We start from the raw sequence: 22,890 nt of genomic DNA on the forward strand, positions 1-22,890 counted from the left end.
GGGGGATGCTGACATGGGATGCTTACTTGGGGGGGGGGCTGCTGACATGGAATGGGCTGGGGGGATGTGGAGGGGGTATTATGTTTTTGATGTGGAGGGGGGTATTGTGTGGGTGAGGGGGAGAGATGGGTGTATGAGAGATAGATGGGGAGTATCATAAAGGTTGATAGTGAGGGGTTCTGGGGGAGATGAGGATGATGATGATGGAGAGGTGCTGGAGGAGAGAGATGATGATGATGATGATGATGATTTAACCCGTGCGGCCCAAATTTTTTTTCCTTGGAGCAGTTCGGCCCTTCTCACTTTACGAGTTGGGCAGGCCTGCTTTAGTCTGAAATAATCTACGAGAATATCCCCTATCTGTTCCTCAATCCCTGTCTGGTTCAGAAGTGACATATTTAGGTGCCACTGGGACAGCTTAGGTCTAGTGAAAGGGGGTTTCAGGACCATTTCCACTGGGGCGTGGTCGGACCATGATATAGGGCCTATACCTATCTGAGCGACCCGATCCAAAAGATTTGCTGAGACAAATATATAGTAAATTCTGGTATATATATTGTGTGGGGGAGAGTAAAATGTATAATCCCTTTGTTTTTTGTTCTTCATACGCCACGCGTCTTAGAGTGTAAAATCTTTAATCCATTTCTTCAAATGTTTTGCTTTGCTGAAAACCTCACTCACTATCGTATGCCGTGGGGATGAGGATCTGTCCAAATCGGGGTTCAGGGTCATATTGAAGTCACCCCCCAGTATATCATCCGAAGGGGATCCCCCAATATCTTCTAAAATTGATTTCAGGAAATCCGCTTGTTGATCATTCGGGGCATACATATATTAACTAAGGTTAATCCAACCCCTGACAAGAGACCCCTCACCAAAATTAATCTACCTTCCTTATCCCTTTTAATTTCTTCCATTTGGAATGGGATGTCATGTTTGAACAAAATAGCTACTCCTCTTTCCTTTTTGGAAAAAACGGATAGGTACCCCGAAAAGTTTTAGTGGGATCCTGGGTGTTAAAATGGGTTTCCTGAAGAAATAGAATATCTGCCTGCATTTTCTTAAATTCACTCAGGGCTAGTCTCCTCTTTTTATTTGAGTTTAGTCCCTTTACATTTAAAGAGATTTTTTTAATGGGGAGTTGGGCAGTCATAGTTTGCAACTCAAAGCTCGCTCTACAGATTTCGTGAGATATAAGATAGAGTGTGGGTGCACAAACGTCGTTACCTGGACTTGAGAACTTACTACCACCTGCTTTGAAAAGGGAAGACGTATCTTCCGTGATGATCTGTGGTGGTACTGGGGAGGGAACACCTTGGGGAGGTGAAAAAGATTAGGAGATCAAACACAAAAAAACAACAACAAAGAGTATATGGGGGGATGGATCTAGTATCAAACTTGTTAACTGATGGTCTTTATATGGACCAAAATAAAGGGCTAAAAATGACCAGGGGGGGGGGGGGGGGCAGAAGCGCCAAGGGTTCCGGAGCACTCCAAACTCCGCCGAGGACTCCAGCATATCATTACCTCCAAACCTCTTGACCTCTAAAGTGAACGCGGGGAATAACTGGGAGTAGTGCCTAGAACCTAAAAAAGAAACATTTCAAACCACAGAAGATAATATCCAGGGCAACATTGAGGCTGGAAAAAAAAAAGTCTGTTTCTCAACCTTCTTAGTCTCACCCTAGGTCAAATGGGGCCCAAAGGAGGGGCCCCGAGACTGACACACCTTGCCGGGGAGAAAAGTCAGCCGCGGATCAAATATTCTGGGCCGCCAACTTCCTCCACCTGTCGATCCGGGTCTGACAAATCAAAAGAAGGAAACCCTCATCCCAATCAAGTCGAGAGAGCGAAGTCGCTTTCACTCCGCCGAGAAGCTTCCGTGGACTCTTATGCTTCGGGGAAGGTTTCTGCTTTGCCGTCTGCTGGCCGTGTACACCCAAGGCTCCTAGGAAGTTCTCTGCCTCTTCTGGGAATCTTATCGAGAATTACTTCCCATCTTTATTCTCGACCAGACAAAATGGGAAGGCCCATCTGTAGTGGATCTCGTTGTCCCTAAGAACCGCTGTGACTAGGCGGAGGATATCATGGATCTAGAAAGGTCTTGGAAAATCTGGATCTTGGAACCTTCAAAATGCACAAAATCTTGGTTCCTACAGCCTCTCATTATTTTCTCTTTGGTGGTATAGTAATGCAGTTTAACTATTACATCCCTGCATCTCCGTGAATTTTGGACCCAAGGCTCGGTGTGCTCTATCCATATGTAGGTCACTTGATAGAAGCCATGAGTCTATATGGGTGAACAAGTTCGTCAAATAGGGTTGTAACTCACCCGTTTCAGGGATGTTTCTGACTCTGAGATTTTGCCTCCTTTCCCGGTTCTCCAGATCGTCCACGGTATCATTCAGGTTCCTGATCTCATCGTTAAGTCGGAACAATTCATCCTCCATTAAGCCCTGACTCTGCAGGGTTTCTTCAAGTTTGTTTTCCAGCTGAATTGTTCTGTCAAAGAGGTCAATCCTGATTTAAATTCATCCACAGCCCTGTCCAGAGCCACTTCAACCACCCCTTGCATCTCTTTAAATAAATCTTTTAAGGCTTTTGGGGTGATTTGAGTATTTTCTTCTGTTTCTTGTTTGTCTTCTTTGTCTGTACAGTTTCCCTCTTGTTGTTGCAGTTCCTCCTGTGCCTGTGAGCGCGCATGCATGCGCGCTCCTGCACGGGCACCATCTTGGATCCCAGGAACCGAAGAGGAAGCCTTTTGCAGGTATCTGGAGATGAAGGGGGTCACAGCGTTGCGATCCTTGCATGAGAGAGGCATCCTCGGGGGTTCCACCAGCAGGGGAAGTTATTTTCACCATTTTTGAGGCAGTCTATGGGGCTAATTAGTCCGTGAACTCGGCGGAGTTCACAGAGCTTACTCAGAGCTTCCATTCCCCCTGACGCTGCGGGCCCACAAAAATTCCTTTTAATACATTTTGGGCAGTGGATTGCTGCCCTAATATACACGTGGCTGACTATAGGGGTTCCCTAATAATCCCCCCCTGCTTCCCTTCTCCCAAAGTCACTTTCCTGCAGCTATCTCCTGGGGGAAATCACAACCCTACTTGGCATTCCTATCCCACAACCCTGCAGGGGCCCGTATATGAGAACATGGTTACAGAAATTACATGGTTTTACTTTACTGGACCCAAGAGCTAACCCTCTTGGCCCATTACCCACGGTTTCTAGAGGCATCCGGACGGGCTTCACCTTTATTAATTAAGGCCAGCTACCTCCGACCGTCACATGAAGCTACCAGGGACCCCACAGTTTTAGGGGTAACCAGAGGGCTTAACCTTTATTACATAGCCTGGTTAACCCCTACCGTCACACCGGTCAGGGTACTGAGTCGGCCCTGGTCTGTGTGCCCGAATAACTTATTGATGCCATGGACAAGAGCTCTATTTCTGCCCTTGTCATGTTTGACCTCTAAGCGGTCAAAGAGGACAAAGAAACTAAAAAGTGGGCCATTTCCGACAATATAACCTAAAACTGTGCACAGTGACTCATTTCCTACTGCACATGCCCTGGCATTATAGTGGACCAATAAAGATGGCATGCACTCCATGTGTAAAAATGAGCAATTCAGGCCACATACAGTACGTTGAAACTGTAAAGCAAGTCATTCCAGAAGACGTAACATATACAGTACATGCATACACAGTCAAATGTGTTTCGATTAGGCCATATACAATGTACAGACTAAATAAATCTAATATAAGCATCAAAGTGTTAGCAATACTTGGGCCCATTTTTGCCCTGTGTGTCACATTGTGATATAGCGAGTGTCAATAGGAGAAATCACATAATGGATTAGATCACATTTTGGTTATCGGTCCATCGTATTTTCCCTTCACTACTGCTAAAATGTGCCAAGCTTGTGGGTGTAGAAACCATCCCGGCTAACTGTCGGCGTCTAATAGTATCTTGATTACTTTTATTCAAGCATCAACAAGAAGATAATGGAGCGGTTTGTCAAAAGGACATTTATATTAATAATTCTGCCCCTCTGAGTGCATTCCTGATGGAAGCCAAAGAAAGAACAGAGTCTGAAGCTTACGCTGTTGCCGTAAAAACGCTGTCCCTTAAATAACAAAGAGAGGCACGAAGTACATTTACCAAGTGGTTTGACAGCAAAAACGCCACATCAATGGGAGGGGAGTGAGGGTTGTGGATAAGTGGGCTAACTAATAAATAACTAATTATGGATAAATTCATTATAAAATAAATTCCTATTAGTATAAATGGGAGAGATCAAAAAATAATGAGCAGTACCATGAATGGACTCCAGAAAGTACATTTTGGTACGTATGATGCACATTTTCTCTTTACCTGACCATTATGGTCACTATAAGATTATACCAAAGCTACCAAGGGGTGGACTCCATAAATCACAATATATCAAACATCAATATCAATTTGACATTTTATTTTACGAAAGCTTGAATTACATTTTGGCCAAAGCGTGCATCAGCGATGGCCCGTAGGTCAAGTTGATAGTAGTTTATGAACATCACGCTCCACCCCTCGCAGAGCTCAGAAAGAAAGAGTTCGGCTCTTTATGACCATGATGTGGGATTGCTCTTGCGGAGTGTGCCTTCAGTTTGTCTGCAATCCTCTGTTTTTTGTATCCTTTTTTTTTAATGCATGTTATTATCCATCTTGATTTACAGGTTGCTTATAAAGCCCCCTTATCCTCTCCATGATCCTTCTGGTAATACAAAAAGATGATCTGATCTTCTGAATTCGTGCATTCAAATAAAGGTCGAAAACATGTCTACAAACATGTCTACAACAGAATTAATATTCTTTCTTCCTTACACTGCCTCTACACGCAAACTCTCCCTCACAGTCAATAACACCACAATGTCCTCAACACCTCCAGTCCACTGTCTAGGGTTAATCTTTGACTCTGATCTCTTCTTCATTCCTCACATTCTGTCCCTCATGAAGTCCTGCCATCTCCACCTCTGAAATAGACTCAGGCCTCTGGTGCCCTGGCTGCTGCGGGTCTCCTGTTGGGCGTCCCTGTCACGAGAGACCAGGCAATTTACACCTTTTTACCAGTATCATGCATTGAGCAAAACAAGTTAATGGAATAAATTGTAAATGTATTCACAGGAAAAGGCAAAGACACAATGTTACACAAACTACAGCAAAAAGACACACTTACTTGGGAATTGGGGTAACAACCTAGACTCTCCTAGGTGCATGGAATCCTAACCCTAATAACTGTTGCAAAAACAGGAGAGAAAATATTCCAGGCAGCTTTCGCTGAAGCAGCCCTTTTCTTGCTGGAGACTAAACACTGGAAACTTAGAATCTGAGAATCTTAGGGGACTGGAGAACTAACTATCTGCTGGGCGCAAGGGGTTATAATACCTCTGACTTTCATTCACAGAATACTATCCCCCTATCAGAAGCATGAGAATATTTTCAGCAACCAATCCGAGACAAATCGGTAGAAAAAACAGGATTACCTGGAAATCTGAATGAACCACGGGCATGTGCAATTTGGCACCTCTGGCTCTGGTTCCATCAATGCCACCTGCGGTGACAGGCTCCTGCCAGTCTAGTGGGGCAAATAGAAATGCAAAGAGCATCCATTGATCTCAGGACATGGATACTTGAATCATTCCCTCCTGTCCAAATGGTCTTGACACCTCGGACATCCTCTGGGGCTTTCATCTCCAGATGTCCTGACAGACCTACTGGCACCAATTGGTGGCCCCAGTGGCCTGTCAGAGCATTGGTTCTGAAAGTCCCAGCTCATTTCTGTGCACAAATAGATATGTTTTAAAACATACTGTTAGATAAAATGTACACTTTAAAAATATCCTAAGTCTTTTGGTTATGGGAAATAGAATAAGAAGCTGCACGTTATTACCCAGAGAACATCTAAGCATATTCTGGGTTACCTGTGGTGCAAGGAAAGTGAGCGCAAACCTTAAATACACATGAAAATTAATAATAAAATAAATCAATATCACCAAGAGGAGATGCAGCTGGTGTGAGAGATTTCACAATCTCTCAAAAAATCTTCTGGGGGGAGGACACAAAGCGCAAAAAACTTCCTCTCCAAGGTGGAAATGTGTCATTTCCACCTTGGAGAGGAAGTTGTTTGCGCTCTGGGTTACCTGTACAGTAACTGGGTATCCCCACTAAGCTGGGGACCCCTTATAGTTACTGGGATACTTTATATCCCTTTGCACCATTTACCTTTCTGGGCTGTGCTGAAGCAGGGACCCCTAGTGGTGAGTCGCGCAATTGTTTTCAAGGAGAGATATTACCGAGACAATGTGTTTCCATGCAGCCAGGCATCCGACCTGATTCCTGGGTACAGATAGACACAATCTGACAACTTCCTTGTCCGGCTGCTGCTCCTCTCATTACCACCAGGCCTGACTCTCCCCAGCTGCGGGCATCCCTCACTGTCCCGTAAACCTCTCTCTAATGGCGGTGTGCGCCGTAAGGGGGGCCCGGTGGCAAGGAGAGTACTGGCAGTCGGGAAAAGAGGTTGGGTCCGACCACTGGCCGGGCCCAACTTCCAGCACCAGCTGGCTGGGCCCCTCACAGCCACCGGGCCCGGGACACTTGTCCTGGCTGTCCACGCTTGTCGGCATCCTTAAGGCGCTAAGTTCAGTAATAGCCAAACCCATACATTTAATATTCAAGGACTCTTTTTCAGGTGGGATATCTATATTTAAAAAGGGAGCTTGATCACAGCCTGGAAACTACAGACCTGTAAGCCTGACATCAATAGCGGTGAAGCTACTTGAAGGTTTAATACGGGATAATATTCAGGAATACTTAATGGATAACAGAATTATTAGTAATAGTCAGCATGGATTTATGAAGGATAGATCATGCCAAACTAACCTTATTAGTTTCTTTGAGGAGGTAAGTAGGAATTTAGACCAGGGTAATGCAGTTGATGAGGCTTTTGATGCGGTTTCACACAAGAGGTTGGTGTACAAAATAAAGAAAATTGGACTCAGTAATAATATATGCACCTGGATTGAACACTGGTTGAAGGACAGACAACAGAAGGTTGTCATAAATGGAACTTTTTGCAGGTTGGGTTAAAGTCGTGAGAGGAGTACCTCAGGGATCGGTACTGGGACCCCTGCTTTCTAACTTATTTATTAATGATCTTGAGGTTGGCATCGAGAGCAAAGTCTCCATCTTTGCCGATGACACTAAATTGTGTAAGGTAATAGAATCAGAGCAGGATGTAATTTCTCTCCAGACGGACTTGGAGAGACTGGAAACGTGGGCAGGTAAATGACAGATGAGGTTTAATGCAGATAACAATAAGGTTATGCATTTTGTAAACAATAATAAACAGGCGACTTACAAATGAAATGGGGAAAATTAGGTGAATCTTTGATGGAGAAGGATTTAGGAGTGCTTGGAGACAGCAGGCTTAGCAATAGTGTCCAAAGTCATGCAGTAGCTGCAAAGGCAAACAAGGTCCTATCTTGCATTAAACGGGCAATGGATGGAAAGGAGTAAACATAAATATGCCCCTTTATAAAGCATTAGTAAGACCTCACCTTGTATATGGAGTACAGTTTGGGCACCAATCCATAGAAAAGGAACTAGAAAAAGTGCAGAGAAGAAAATCTGTGAGGATCTAAATTAGATTTGTTTACATAAGAAATATATTGGGGGACAATACAAGGAGCTTTCAAAATAACTTCATCCCACAGGCAGTACAAACGACACTGAGTCATCCCTTTTTAATGTTGGAGGAAAGGAGATTTCATCAGCAACAAAGGAAAGGGTTCTTTACAATAAGGGCAGTTAAAATGTGGAATTCATTACCCATGGAGATTGTGATGGCAGATACAATAGATTTGTTAAAAAAAAGGTTGGACATGTTTTTAGAAAGGAAAGGTATACAGGGATATACCAAATAAATACACATGGGAAGGGTGTTGATCCAGGGAGTCATCTGATTGCCATTATTTGGATTCACGGAGGAATTTATTTTCCCCGTTCTGAGATATAATTACCCGATATGTCACTGGGGTGTTTTGTTTGCCTTCCCCTGGATCAATATACTGTAATTACAAATATAGGATAAGTATCTGTTGGCTAAATTTTAGCATAGGTTGAACATATGACTTTTTCAACCTTATCTACTATGTAACTACATATACAGTATATAATATATATATGTGTATATATACAGTATGACCACAGATGCATGCAAATCAGTTTGGGGAGCCCACATCGAAAGTGTGGCCATTGGTCTACGTGGCACTTTCCTCAAATATTTTAGAAATGCGAGCTGTGGCACAAGCAATGGATGCATTGAAAGAAAAGATCAATCGGAAGACGTCTAAGAAATGGGTCAGACAACTTACCACAGGGAAATATATAGACAGGACATTTAAACCTCACGAAAGAAATCCTTCCAATATTAAAGTGGGCAGAAGGAAGCCTGGAAGAACTGACAGAAGCACATTTCCCTGGCAACCAAAACATAGTAGCAGATTAGCAGAGCAGAGAACTGCTACAGCTGGAAGGGTGAGAACTGAGCCAAACAATATTTTTCCAAATCGTAAAGAAAATGGGGTTGGTGGATCCTATAGCAACAAATGCCAACAAGAACGTTGAATGCTCATACAGCAAAAAATCTATTGGCATCCAGAACAAATGCCTTAAGTTTTCTGTTGGATTTTAATATGGTTTATGTGTCCCCCCCCTCCCCCCCTCTACCACTGATACCACTGGGATTGAGCAAGATCAAACAAAACAGAGTGGAAATGATTTTCAAAATGGCAAACATGGCCATAGACAAACCATGGTGAATATCATTTAAAACTACAAGTTCTGGTTCAGTCAGCCATCCAAATCCTCAGAACCAGGAGATTGAGCAGCAACATCTCTAGAAACTTGGTCTTTCCATCAAAGTGGTAAAAAAATGAAATATTATGAGCATGGAAGCCGCCAACTTCCATAACGTATGCCACAGCTTCATAAATTAGACAAGCAGAATGGGGACAGCATTGACCAATCCTGCAACATCCGTATTAATATTACTATGATTTCTGCCAATGGAATCTGATATGGAACCAAGCCTCGGTTCCTTTAAGATTAACGCTTTGGCATTATTGGCACTGCAACAGAAGAACTTAGAGGCTGAGCAACTAATTATGTGTTTTATTCAAGCAATAAAAAGAATAAGACCTCAAATTAAGGAGAGCGTTGCGACTTGGATTACCCTTTTGTCACTGGATGTACTGATGCAGGAACATTTGCACGCGAGAGACCAGATTTCTATTTGCAATTACTTCTGCACGTAGAGTGGGAGGTATTCAGATGCCGTCACGTGTACAACCTTACTTTGTTTAGCAGGATAAAGTAGTGTTTGAGAAATCCTTCTTTCCGAAATGTATATCTGTTTTACATCGTAACGAAGATGAAGGGGCCTATGCACTAAAGGTTCATAAAAAAAATCACTGGGCCATTTAAATCACCCTTTTTATGAGCGTTGCTATCACGGTATTCAGAAAGCCTTGATTACCTGTCATAGCAAAATTCCCAAAACGGCGATTAGCCGGTGATCTGATGAACGACCCTCTGAAAAGGCCTTACCCGGCGAGTTGTATTTGCTGCAGAGAGAGCTGCTCTGAGGGAGCCGTCTCTCCCTGTGCAAATCTCGCCCGAAATGCATGTGTATACATTTTAATTTTTTTAATAGTTTAGATGAGCAGGGGGTCTCCTGAGCTGAACCGCATTGGTTTCAGCCTCAGGGACCCCCTACTTCCCGAGATACAGGCCCCGTTATGGGGTACCGGTATCTCCTATGCATTTTATTCCCATGGTCATGTGACGTGGAAATTTAAATACATAGGAGATACCGGCCCCCCATAACGGGGCCTGTATCTCGAGAAGTAGGGTGTCCCTGAGGCTATCCTCTATGGTAATGAAGTTTACTGTAAATGCATTTTTATTGCACAGGATTCATGCCAGGGGTCTCTGGTGCTAATATTAATGGGTATCAGCTCCAGAGATTCCCAGCATCAATCCCATGCAGGAAAAATGTATTTTTTTTTCTAAGTCCCATCTCGCCGCTTCTCTGCAGGTTTCCAACAACTTTACACCAACTTTTTCTGGCGTGAGGATTTTGTGATAAAATCCCCATTCTAGAGCGGTGATAGGCGTTCATAGCCTAATCACTGCTACTAGAATTGTGTGAGTTTATGAACATGCCGAAAAGCGATGATAAGAGGCTTATCACCGCTGCCTCAGTGATTTTTTTAATGACCAATTTTTTTTGAGTGATTCAGTCTTTTATCACCCACTTATCACCGCTTACTGAATAGCAGAAGGCATTTTTGGCGATAAGCGCTTGAGAAGTGGCTTATGAACGCTTACTGCACAGGCCCCATAGTCTTTCTATTCTTCTGCCCAAATCCAGGAAACAATATGTTGCAGCTGATATAAAAAGAGCTGGGCCCGGCGGCAACTGCTTTGTGCGGCCGCGTTTCATCCCGTAGGACGCGTTTCATCCCGTAGGACGTGTTTCATCCCGTAGGACACCTTGATGAAGTCCTACGGGATGAAACGCTTAGGTGCGTTTTTCACGCTAATTGCCATTGTGAGATGATAAACCTTTTATCTTTAATCTGAGTTGCCCTGAACTTATCTTTTTCCTGCTGGAATGTTTGCTGTGCTCCTGTGTCCTGTCCTACCTGTTGCTGTTTCTATTATGGAGGATTGCACGCCTTGAAACACTGGGTTCGTCGTGGACACCTTTTGGGCAGGTAAGGGCAATAGCCCTTATACATTTACCTTAAGCCTAGTATTGGTGGTGATCATACCTAATGGGGGTTTATACATAAGGACCATTGGTTGTTGTTTTCAAGTGGACACTACTAGGTCTTTATTCCCCACATATATGGAGTTTTGATTATGGACATTCATCTATTATGGACATTTCCAGTGTATTCATGCTATATACACTACATGCATTATATATATCGCTGAGAGCATACATTTATATGTGAACACCATTTTTCTCAACCTCTTAAATTATAATCCGTCCTGAGTTTCTAGACCTCCCTTGGAGAACCAGACGGCAGTGGGATCCGTTAAAAAAAAACAACAAAAAAAAAACACACAAACTGGATCTGAACCTGATGGGGACGGAGTTAAATTGACAATTCTGAGTTCATGGTGACAGCATCCACAACTCCAGATTGCAAAGGACAAGCTCAGACAGCCCAGGGTTTATATATAATATAGTGTGACAACATGACCTGATAATTAGGGACGACCTCAGTCCTGATTTTGCAGCTCATTTTATTTAGATTTTAAATCCTCACTGGGTACTTATGTCTCTGGTGACCTTAATTATCCTTCCCTGACATACCCCAAGATACAAGTTTAAACACCGATTGCATATAACACTGAGGGTAAGCTTTTCAAAGACTTCTGCCTGCAAAACTAAGTGTAACCTCCCTAGTGTGATTACTATTGCCCATAGCAGGGGTTAATAGGGAGTTAACAGGTTAATGTTTAGGAAAGGCCCAAGCTAACTGTAACCAATTCCTTGTGATGTCACGACATCACTTAGCGTCCCGTAGCCATGGCAACGTGGCGTCATTTGATGCCACACGCCCATTTTTGTCAGGACCTGCAGGGGAAGCGGTAGAATTTTCAGGGGAGAAGACGGAGATCGCCGCACCCCGTCGCCGGACCCCGCGGGCAACACAGTGATTCCGAGCGGGCCGCATGCGGCACGCATGTTGCGCAGGCCTGTTTTGTTGTTTTGCAGTTAGGGAATAGTATCCACAGGTAGAGAGCGCCCCTAATATCTTATGAAGATGCCATAGCTGCTACCTATTTCTCAAGGAGGACATGTGTTACAGTGCAGAGGTCCCAAACCCCAGTCCTCAAGGACCACTAACAGTGCAGGTGTTACGGGTAACCCTGCTAGAGCACAGGTGGTTCAGTCACTATGATTGGGCCATCTGTGCTAATGAGAGGCTATCCTTAAATCCTGCACTGTTAGTGGTCCTTGAGGACTGGAGTTGGGGACCTCTGTAAGTTACAGCTCAGAGCAAGGGATCCCTAAACCAGGGTTTCTAGGAACTGTCACAACTAAGGTTGCTCTAACGCCAACTCTTGGTGCATGCTCACCAGGCTGCTAAGTGAAGATCGCTAGGACATTGTCAGGATGATAGGTAGATGGGAACATGGATGGAAGTCCAACCCTATGCCGAGTCTAGGAAATGACCTGGGAGTAACTCCAGATCACTCTAGTTATGGAAGTGCACTTCCCATTAACCGTGGGCAAGGGAAGGGGATTATAAGCCGTGCGTACCTCCCTGGGAAGCTACCTGGCACCTAGGGAAGAAGTATGTCTGAGCTACTGTCGTGTCTCAATAAAGAAACCCGTATTGTCATATAAAAATCCCTAGCCCTCCTTACCAGCTTGCAGAACCAGCCGGCCCGAACACCAGCACCCTCGTACAAGATGTATGAGAGTCTACACCAATCTGTGTCACTACCTCACACACCTGTGACCCTCCTTTAAGTAAGAGCCGGGCAAGGAGGGGTTACATAAGAAAACAGTGACACCTTTCTTTCAAATAAAAAACACCATATTGCTGTCAATAAGTTATTGATGTGTGACCCTCTTTCTTTTACCCCCAAACTGATACATGTTGCTCAGGTGGGGGCCGGAGTCCTATATTTCAGTCTGGTATGCCATATGTGGTCAGACACCGGAAAACAACTACAAGGATGTTTGCAATAAAACTGTTTTATATATGGAGTATGGATAACCTTCAGTTCAAGCTGCATCAATACAATCCACACAATGATAAGTAATTAGCTAAGTTGCCGATTAATCGGCGAAGATTCAGCTCGGGGGTTCACTAAATTGACGTCAGTGCAGCAGAAGAGGACCCAAGATGCAAAGTTCTGTGGGGAAGATCATGTGACCAGGCAGTCACTAGATACAACGTGTGCACTGCTAGAGAGGGCAGGGCTTAAAAAGGGCTGGTCCAGAAGAGGAAGGGGATGTGACTTTGTAAATGGTTGCTATAGAAACAAAAAATGCTTCTTACATTATAATACATTAAAAATCTCTTTCAGAGTGGTTTAAAAAATTTGCTACAAGTATTTTCTCATAGTACAGAACAGATTTATTAAAAAAAAAACACATGTAGGTTATTGCTTGGTCTGTAGCTTTAACAAGGGATTGTTATCATAACACATAAATATAACTATCCCCATAAACACTGCGCGACTCTACACCAGCGTCTGAGGTCACGCAATCCTGGGTATTCAGGCCGGTGTGTTGGTGCCGTCACAATGTTGGAGCTCTTATTATTTGTTCTTCACAAAACCTTCAGTTCCCTTGTCTGTAATGAGGATCCACCTCCAGTGTTACTCACAGCCCTTGGAACCCGGTGGGTTGCTGGAAGTCCAGACCTCCAATCAACTCTCTCTCAACTCTCTCTCAACTCTCTCTCTCGCAACTCTCTCTCAACTCTCTCAACTCTCTCTCTCGCAACTCTCTCTCTCGCAACTCTCTCTCTCTCTCTCCTACCACTTGAGTCTTTGTAGTCCTCTCTGCTTTCAAACACTCCACTGGGCCTCCGTGCAGGATGGACTGACACCGAGTCCCAGCCAGTCCATATTCAGGCTCTCGCCAGGACTAACTTACTCCATGTGCTCTCCCAGACCCTTTTATAGGCTTCTCTCTCCTTAGTCCCGCCTCTTCCACAGCCTTTACTATTGGCTGCTTCTATGTTCAAGAGTCACATCCTCCTGTACCGGAAATGGCTCCCTGCTGCAGCACAGCAAGCTGGGAGTTGTAGTTTCCTATTGTAGCCAGGGAGCAGTGTATGTTTGTAAGCTGCCTGCACTTACAAGGGGGGTTATAGTTGGTCAAATCTGGTGCTGCTTGCATAATATAGCTCCTACCATTTCCAAACTATCAATACATATAGACAGTGGTTGACAAATCACCAAAAAATCTACTCGCCACACAAAAAAATCTACTCGCCACCTAGTACCAAACGTGTGCTGCTTGGGCCAATATTTACTCGCCCGGGGGTTAAATCCACTCGCCCGGGGCGAGCAAATGTATAGGTTTGTCGAACACTGCATATGATCACATGTTAATTTCCTAAAGGTGCATTGGAATCGCTCAGCAACACTCTCCAAAGCAACGTTATACTGTAAAATGTTTTAGTCCGCTTGCTTTGCAATGCGTTGCAGGCAGCTGAGTCTTCAAAAGCGTTTATAATTAGGAAACTAAATATTCTACCTCTTTCTGCAATTTCTCAACTCCCTCCAACACCAAGATTTTCAGATGTCTCCAAATGACTCCTGCATTTCAGGTGCCTGGCAGTGGGGCCTCTCAGGAGGTTGATAAGAAGCAACATTTCCAGCCCAGTATGATCTTAACAACCACGCACACAAGCAAATATTTCTGCCAACAACTAAAAGAGGAGTGTGCTACAAATAAATCATTTCAGTTGCTGTTGCACCTGCATTTGAAAGATCTGCAAATAAGAGAAGAGAATGCAGGTGAGCTCTATGACAATGAAGAAGTCAATTTAATAGTTTCTATACACATTCTGGGGGCGGTTCTCTGATTTTTTTTAAACTTGTATTTTATTGAAGGTTTTATAAAGAGGTACATGGAGAGGACATTTAGGGAGTGAGGGGGGACGTTCCACACACAATATATACGTCAACATTCACATGATTCTGGTGTATATAGCAAGAATACCTCTTGCAGAGGCGGGGGGCAATCAAAAAATATTCATAGATAGTTACCAAGATAGGGAGGGTAATTCACTCATCCATCGTGCTCAGCCCTGAGTGCCTATCCATTGTAGCGCAATTATCCTTCCCATAGGAATCTCTGGTGGGAGTCCTGAAGGTGGCTGGTAAGCTTTTCCATGGTCATCATTTCCCATAGCCTAGACTTGGCCATTTCTATAATTGGGGATTTGTCCTTCCTCTAAGAACTGGCTATCATAGATTTTGTAGCTGAGAGAATATGCTTTGAGAGATTATCTATGTGTATGTCTAGACTCTCAATGGGTTTATGAAGGAGGAGGATCCAAGGATGAATAGGGAACAACGCTCCTGTGATCTGATGTATTAATCTCTGGACTTTTTCCCATAGGTTTTTGATCTATGGACAATCCTACCATATGTGGCCCAGTGTTCCAACAAGCCCACAGTTCCTCCAGCAAAGCAGAGAGTGCAAGGGAGAAATTGCATGGAGTTTTGAAGGGACCAGATACCATCTATGCAAATTTTAAGATCGATCTCTCTGACTGCTGAACATTTGGAAGATCTTGTCATCCTATCAAATATTTCTCCCCAGTCATCATTCTCTAAAAATTAGTTCAACTCCTCCCTTTGAGCCATGAAAATGTTCAGTTTCCTGAGGATCCAAAGCTAGTCCTTGATAAAATTGTGAGATTGTACCCTTGTTGTATGAGGCACTGCAATAAAGGTTTTCAAAATCAGAGAGCATTCTGTGGGTATTTTCTTTTTGTCCCAGGGAGCTTAAGAAGTGTCTCAGCTGCAAATACTGGAAAAACAGTTCATGCGGTAAATTATATTTCTCTCGTATCGTTTCAAAAGACATGACACGTTCTGTCATATCTCTAATCTGCGAGACCTCTAGTCTGCGCCAATCCAAGAAAGCTTTAGGATCCATACTTGGAGGTGAGTCCAGGTTATGGAACAGCAGTGTCAACAGGGAGTGGTCCCGGTGGAATCCCTTTATTTTCCCTGTAGAATCCCAGACCCTTGTAGAATGGGCTATTACAGGGTGTTTGGGTTTAAGTTGTGGTTTCTTAGGTCTATTCACTGTGTCACTCCCCCCTCCCCTGCTAGGGACCAATTTGTTAGCTGGTTGATGGCCACTGACTTATAGTACCTAAGTAGGTCAGGATGGGCTAGACCACCTCCCACTACAGGGTTATGGCCATTTCAGATTAAATCTGTGATTGATTTCTCGAGATTGATAATATAAGCTATAGGAACTGACACAGGCAACACGTGGAACAGGTAGAGAATCCTAGGTAGAAGGTTACTTTTAGCAGAGCTTATCCGGTTTCTCGGATTTTAATCGCACCATGGATATTGCAGATATTTTGTAATGTGTTGGGAAGTATTTTTGTTTAACCCCAAAAAACAGTAAATGAATGGAACAGTCTCCCAGCATGGGGTGTGGGAGACCAAAAAAAGTCAAAGGGAATTCCATTGACGGCTTCGGGAGTTTTCCTCTGAGAAATCTGGTGCACTTCTTTTGCACTGGTTTAGACCCAGCTTTTCAGCTGGGACACTTTAGTGAACAACCCTTTTTATGTCAAGGCACAAATGGTACAATGCTAGGACACCAGATATATTAAAGGAAAGCAATCATATTGATTTCAATGGGCTGTTTTTCTTGGATAGATCTGGGGCAGATTTCTGCGTGTGGTTCTGGAAATGATACACTAGAGGGGGCAGGATGACAAATGCAAACCTTATTATGAGTGTGAATGACTGTTTTCACGACTTCTTATGATACATAGGGCTGCAGCCAGAGTACATCTAACGATTAAAGATGTCTCCTCACTAGCGCTTTCTGACATTGTGCAGCATGATTCACAATCTCGCAGACATTTCTTTTCCTGCGCTCTCTGGTCACAGGTTGTATATTATAACACTACATCCTCTCTCTCTCTCTGTCTGTCACTGTCTCATGATCATTCTTATCATCGCTGTCTGTTTTGTATATTTGTCTAATCTCTTGGATGTATGTGTGTCGGTAGCGTGGCACAGTATATTAAAGGTTTAGCCCGCTTGCTGCCCCTACCAGTAGAGGAGATGACCCAGGTTAAAGGGCTAACTGGTCATCTCAAAGCTGAAAACTTCTGCCAATCCTGCTAAGTACAGTACTGTACAGTATTTAACTTTGGTTAGATATTTGTGATTTTGCTATATATCATAACTGTACTGTATATTATAGGATGTTTATTAGGTTTCTGTTTAATATCTGTGTGACTCATTGTGTTCTTAGGCCACTAACAATGGTCAATTGTCTGGCACACAGTGAGGCTAGCCTTTGTGTGGGCCAGGTGAGGACAATGGTGAGGTGGGAAAGGGCAGCCCTCCTGCTGGGGAGATACATACTCCAAAAGCAGAGTGTTGTTTTTTCACTTGCAGCAAGGCGTCTACACCTGCGGGAGGAATTGAGCTGAAATTGGGAATTGGGGCCTGGGTCCTAGCCTCATCGGCTCGGTTCCCATTGGTCTGTTTCAATTTCCTGCGCTCTAAAATCCCTGCCTCTATGAGCTGTCTTTGGGCTCTGTCACTGCCCATGCCCCTGATTGGTTTGATCCAGACGAGATCCCGGCTCCCGATTGGCTTAGGGGAGTAAAGATCTTCGCTGATTGGCCGGCAGTTTTCAGCTTGAGGCTGGAAAACTATAGAAGCCGATGCCGATCAGAGCTCCACAGTTTATGGTTGGTGGCGGTGACTAGAGGCCAACTGGAAAAGTGAACTGTGGACCAAAATGTGGTTATCCCTGGTATTGGGATACTCTGGGACGGACGGATAGATTTTTGAGGTTTGGACAGAAGGAAGGATCCACTATTTTTTGAATAATGTGAAATAACGAAATTACTTTGAACAGAAATGAAGTACTGTTCTGAGGCCTGGTAGAAAATGCAAAAAGGAGGGTAACACCACAGCTCCAAGTTCACTCTCTCTTCTGGCTGAAGTTATTGCCATAAAGAATACAGCCGTCAATGTCAACCATCTGATTGGTATTGATTGGAGAGGCTCAAAAGGATGGGTTTGTTGTGCCTGTAATACCAAATTTAAATCCCAACGTGGGACCGGATCTATGATCCCATGTCTTATTTTTCCAGTTGCTTTTAAGAATTGTTGAATATACTTTTGCTCTGCAATATGATCCAGAAAGAAGACGCTGAGTGCAGCTACTTTAAGAGATGAGTGACTGAGACCCTTATTGAAATCATCTTGAAGGAAATCTAAGATGTTTGAGATTGATGCTAACTGCGAGACCACATTGTTATGTCTAAGTGTTTATGCTTCACAATAACCCAATACACCACACACACACATCATTCTTGACGCATCAGGATCTGAAGACTGACCGTATTCTGTAATAGATTGTTGACGTTACTGGTTTTCTAGCCTTGATCAGTGTGTCTGTTACTTGTGAAGAAAACCCTTGTCGTCCCTTTCAGTCTCCAAGCTGTAAGGTGCAACATTTCTAGGTTTAGCTGATTGATTGTGCCCTGCGTGAGAAGGCCTGGAAAGATCAGGAGACACCATGAAAAGTCTACTGACATCTCGTTTAGATCTGTGAACCAAGATTTTCTTGTCGGAGTGTACTTTGATGTCCCCTCAAACGATGGAATAAAGCCAAAAGCGCTTTGAAGATCGCTCTTATTTCCAGAATGTTGATTGAATGTGTTGCTTCAGTCGATGACCAAATTCCTTGGAAAAACGTTTCCTGGCAGTTTGCTTCCCTTCAGGAAGAACTTGCATCCGTTGAGAATTCAATCCACATAGCCTAATGAACAACGTTTTGCAAAGTTGACCTTTGATTCCCACCATCTCGGTGAACCACAAGTTCCTTGTACAAGAGATATTTTCTGGGACAGATCTTGAGGGTTCTTGTTCCATCTTAAAAGAAGCTTGAAATGGAGCTTCCTTAGATGGAATAGAGCCCAGGATACTCTTTCTATGGAAGCCACCATCCTTCCCAAGAGTGACATGTATTGTTGAGCTGTAGGATGTTGTAGAAATCACCTTTTCCTGTATAGATGCCTTATGTGGTATCTCTTTTCTGCGGGTATGTACACCTTTGCTGTTACATATCAAAATATATTCCCCAAAATCTTCGCCTCTGGGATGTGGCGAGCCGGCTCTTTTTTAAATTGATCAACTATCCATGTTGATATATGTAACAGGGGACTTATCCCTGTTCACACATGTGCCTCTAATCCAGCAGTGTGGTGGTTAACTGCTGGTAGGCAATTAACTAACACCACCTGCCTGATTAGATGGCTTAGAAAAGCCTGTCTTTTGAGACAGGAAGTGGGACTCCTCAGCTCACACCTGAGCTGAACTTTGGAGACAGAGCAGAGATTACTTAGTCCACAATGGTGCTGAACCAAGGAAGGGCAGATGTCTTGAGCGACAAGCTGACCACAAGACAAAGGGGACAAGATTCTAAACTTGGAGCCTGATATTTTCTGTGCACACAAGGGTGCGGTTCCAGGAGAGCAGAGAAGCTTCCCCTACAGCAGCCCAGCTAACAGATAAGACTTTTTCGTATAAGACTATTATCTATGTCTGTGTATTGATAAATGTCTCCATGATTTGGGGCTGTTAAAGAGCCTAGCTAACCAACCCAGTCAGAGAGGACTGAGCTACATGTGTAGATAGTCTCCAAAGCAGAGATAGGTTTTCTTTGTTTGGCTCACTATTTCGCTTATGTTGATTTTTTGCTGTGTTTTAAGCGACAGGCACAATAAAGCCTTGTTATAATTTCACCTTACAACAGTCTCCATTGTGTACCTCTGCACATGTCCTCCTACAAGATAATATGCAAATGACTGATACAACATGTTCTTTTGCGCTTTCTCTGGGTTTTGCTCTTACCAGAATATCATCCAGATATGGGGTTGAAGATATTTGTTGCTGCCTGATGTGGGTGACAACGGCTGTCAGTATCTGTGTAAATACTAGAGGAACTGTTGAGAAGCCAAAGGGGAGAGCTGTGAACTGTTGAAGATGATGAACCAGATACATTTTTGGTGTGTGAAAAGGATGGGTATATGTAGGTACGCATCCTTGAGATCCACTACTGCTAAAAAAAATCTCCCGGATTTAAAGCACTTATGATTCATCTGATGGATTCTATCTTGAAGTGTATCTTGATAAATTGTTCAGTTTCCTGAGATCGAGTACTAGGCGAAAGGAGTCCTCTTTTTTTGGTACCATAAACAGGACAGAATAGAACCCTAGTCCTTCTTGGTTCTTGGGTACCTCTATAATCACCTGTAGCTCCAGAAGAACCTTCAAACAGTGATGATGCACTTGTAACTTTGTTGGTTCTTGGGTATGGATAAAACAGAAAGTGAATCCCTGCGCTTCTCCCATTGGAATAGCAATAAATGGGGAAATAAATATACATAGTGTAAACTAAATCTGTAAGGCAAAGGAGACTTTTGGTTACATCCTTTGATCAAATAATGCCAAGCCTGCTAACCAATGTCAAGGTAAGTCTCAAAAGCAGGTCCCTATGCTAAATGCATACAAATGTTCTGTGAGTATACCATGAAGGGTATGGATGACTGAACAAATCTTTAATGTGTTTGCTTTTATAGAAACTATCTCGTAGCCCTTCCTAATGACTTGAAGTACACAGCGATCAGTAATTGATTGGATCCATATCTCCTTGAAAAGCCTTAGCCTGTCCCCAAATGCTGCTGTGTTCAAGGAGATCCGCTGAATGTCAGAAAGGGTAATTTCTGAAATAGGACTGACCTGCTTCATAGCATTGTCTTACTCTACTGAAGTGTCTAACAGAAAGGGAGAAAAACTGGAAGAGCACTACTGTAGGTATCAAAAAAGTAGAAAGGAGGGTGCGTATCCCATAAAAAAGTTATTTATTGGTCATGGAAAAAAAGGGCAATGGAAAGCCCTACCAACGTTTCACGCTTCACAGAGCGCCACCAACGTTTCACGCTTCACAGAGCGCCACCAACGTTTCACGCTTCACAGAGCGCCACCAACGTTTCACGCTTCACAGAGCGCTTTCTCAAGGTATGAATACCAATAACTTTTTTATGGGATACGCACCCTCCTTTCTACTTTTTTGATACCTACAGTAGCGCTCTTCCAGTTTTTCTCCCTTTCTACTAGCCTACCCCTTGGACGGAAGCACACCTGGGGACCCCTCACCTGTGGATCGCATGGACTGTGCAGCACTCAGAGTGAGTCAATTGCTTGCTACACTGGCGACACACTTTATTTGAGCTCGGCTAGTCCCACGAATTCGGGTATACCCGGGTGTATTGAGGTTTGTGACTGTTTTCTGCCCGAGTGCATTGAGGTATTTTCCAGGCAGGGATTGAAGCATTTTATTCCCGCTGGCTGCAATACTGCACAGTATATATATATATATACTGCATTACAATTCATGAATTTATGCCATCTGGTAGACACGCGAAGCATTGCAGCCTATTAAATCCTAATCATTATCATTTAACAGATCAGCCGCCCGTCAGCCAGGCATGAACCCAGGCTGGGAAGGCAAACGCAACGGGGCTTGTCAGAGGTGAGGAGCGGCGTATTCCAGGTATCTGCCAGGTACATACTGGGTATTTGCTCGAATAAAGTGTGTCGGTGCAGTACATGTTTTCCTGTTCAGGACTTTATTAAGATATTGGGTACGTTATAGGGTGTTATTATGCTCAATTTTCCTGGTATTATTGTTTACAACAGTGTCACTTATTAGTGAGCTTACCATCCGGGACTGCAACCCAGTACCTGTCTTCTATCAAGCTTATGTTTAGGGGTCCCCCCTACAAGTATCCGGCTATTCATTTATTCATCAATCCTACTGTTGTGGTCTTTAGCATTACGCAGTTACATGGTCTGAAGTGTCTAACAGATGTGTTTTCTTGCTTGACTGATAGTCTTAATCCTTTGAATGGTCGGAAGCCTTGAAAGGATTGTCTCTGACCTCTACATGAAGTGGTAAAATTGAGTCTTCTTTCTTGAGATAGGAAGGTCCCCTTCTCACTTGTAATCCTTGCGATTGTGGTTTCCAGTTCAAGGCCAAAGAGAGGTTTTCCTAGAAAAGGAATAGACAAAAATGTAAATTTTTGATTACACATACGCAGGGTTTGAGACAGAAAGCCCTGCGTGTGGCTACGGAAATCGCGGACAATCTGGCAAGTAGTCTGGCTGTGTCAAATGAGGCATCACAGAGAAAATCCAGTTACTCCGACATGGTAGTGCTTCTTGAATACTGGAGAAACAGATCTTCATAGTCTTTACCAGGCAAGCTGAGACAATCATAGGCTTGAGAATACAGCCTTTTCCACAGGCCATCAATCCCTTTGTCCATAGGATCTCTGAAAGATGCTGCGTCCTCAAGGGGTATAGATGTCCATCTTGTGAGTCTGGATACCACGGCGTCCACTCTGGGTGGATTTTACCACGCTTCCTCATCTTGATTTAAACGCATAGATTCTGTTAAATGTATTCGTCGTTCCGCTCTTCCTGTCAGAATATTTCCATTTACTAGTAATCAAATCTTTTAATACTTTATGGGCCGGAAAGGTTCTAACTTTCTTCTTTGAGCCAAAATTCTGTCAAGTGCATAAAGGTCTTTTTCCTCAGGTAACCCCAGGGTTGAAGCCTTTTCTTTAATAAGCTTGTCAACATTATCAAGATTGAAGCTGGAGTGCCCTTCTCTGATATCCTACCACTCCTTTGAGGATGAATGAAGACATAGGTCTGATGTACCCTCTTGGTCTAAATCTGGGCCCGGAGAAATCAGTCAAACGTTAAGCAGTCGGAAGAGCTTCTTTTTTGGCTTCCTTGAAAGATTCTATCATTGAGGTCTTGAACCAATTGAAGAAATCAGATGAGCAGGCACTTCCTGTAGCGCAGAGTGCCTGATGCATGCCTGACAATTTGCCATGGTGACCAACAGGAAGCCTCTCACTACCGCCCATGCCATTTAGATGCTTAGTTTCAGCAGCAATTTTTCTTTAGGAAGAGACCCTGCTTTACTGCCAGAGGAGGGATTTAGATTAG

Source organism: Ascaphus truei, chromosome 7 (assembly GCF_040206685.1).
Source record: "Ascaphus truei isolate aAscTru1 chromosome 7, aAscTru1.hap1, whole genome shotgun sequence".
Classification (NCBI taxonomy): Eukaryota; Metazoa; Chordata; class Amphibia; order Anura; family Ascaphidae; genus Ascaphus; species Ascaphus truei.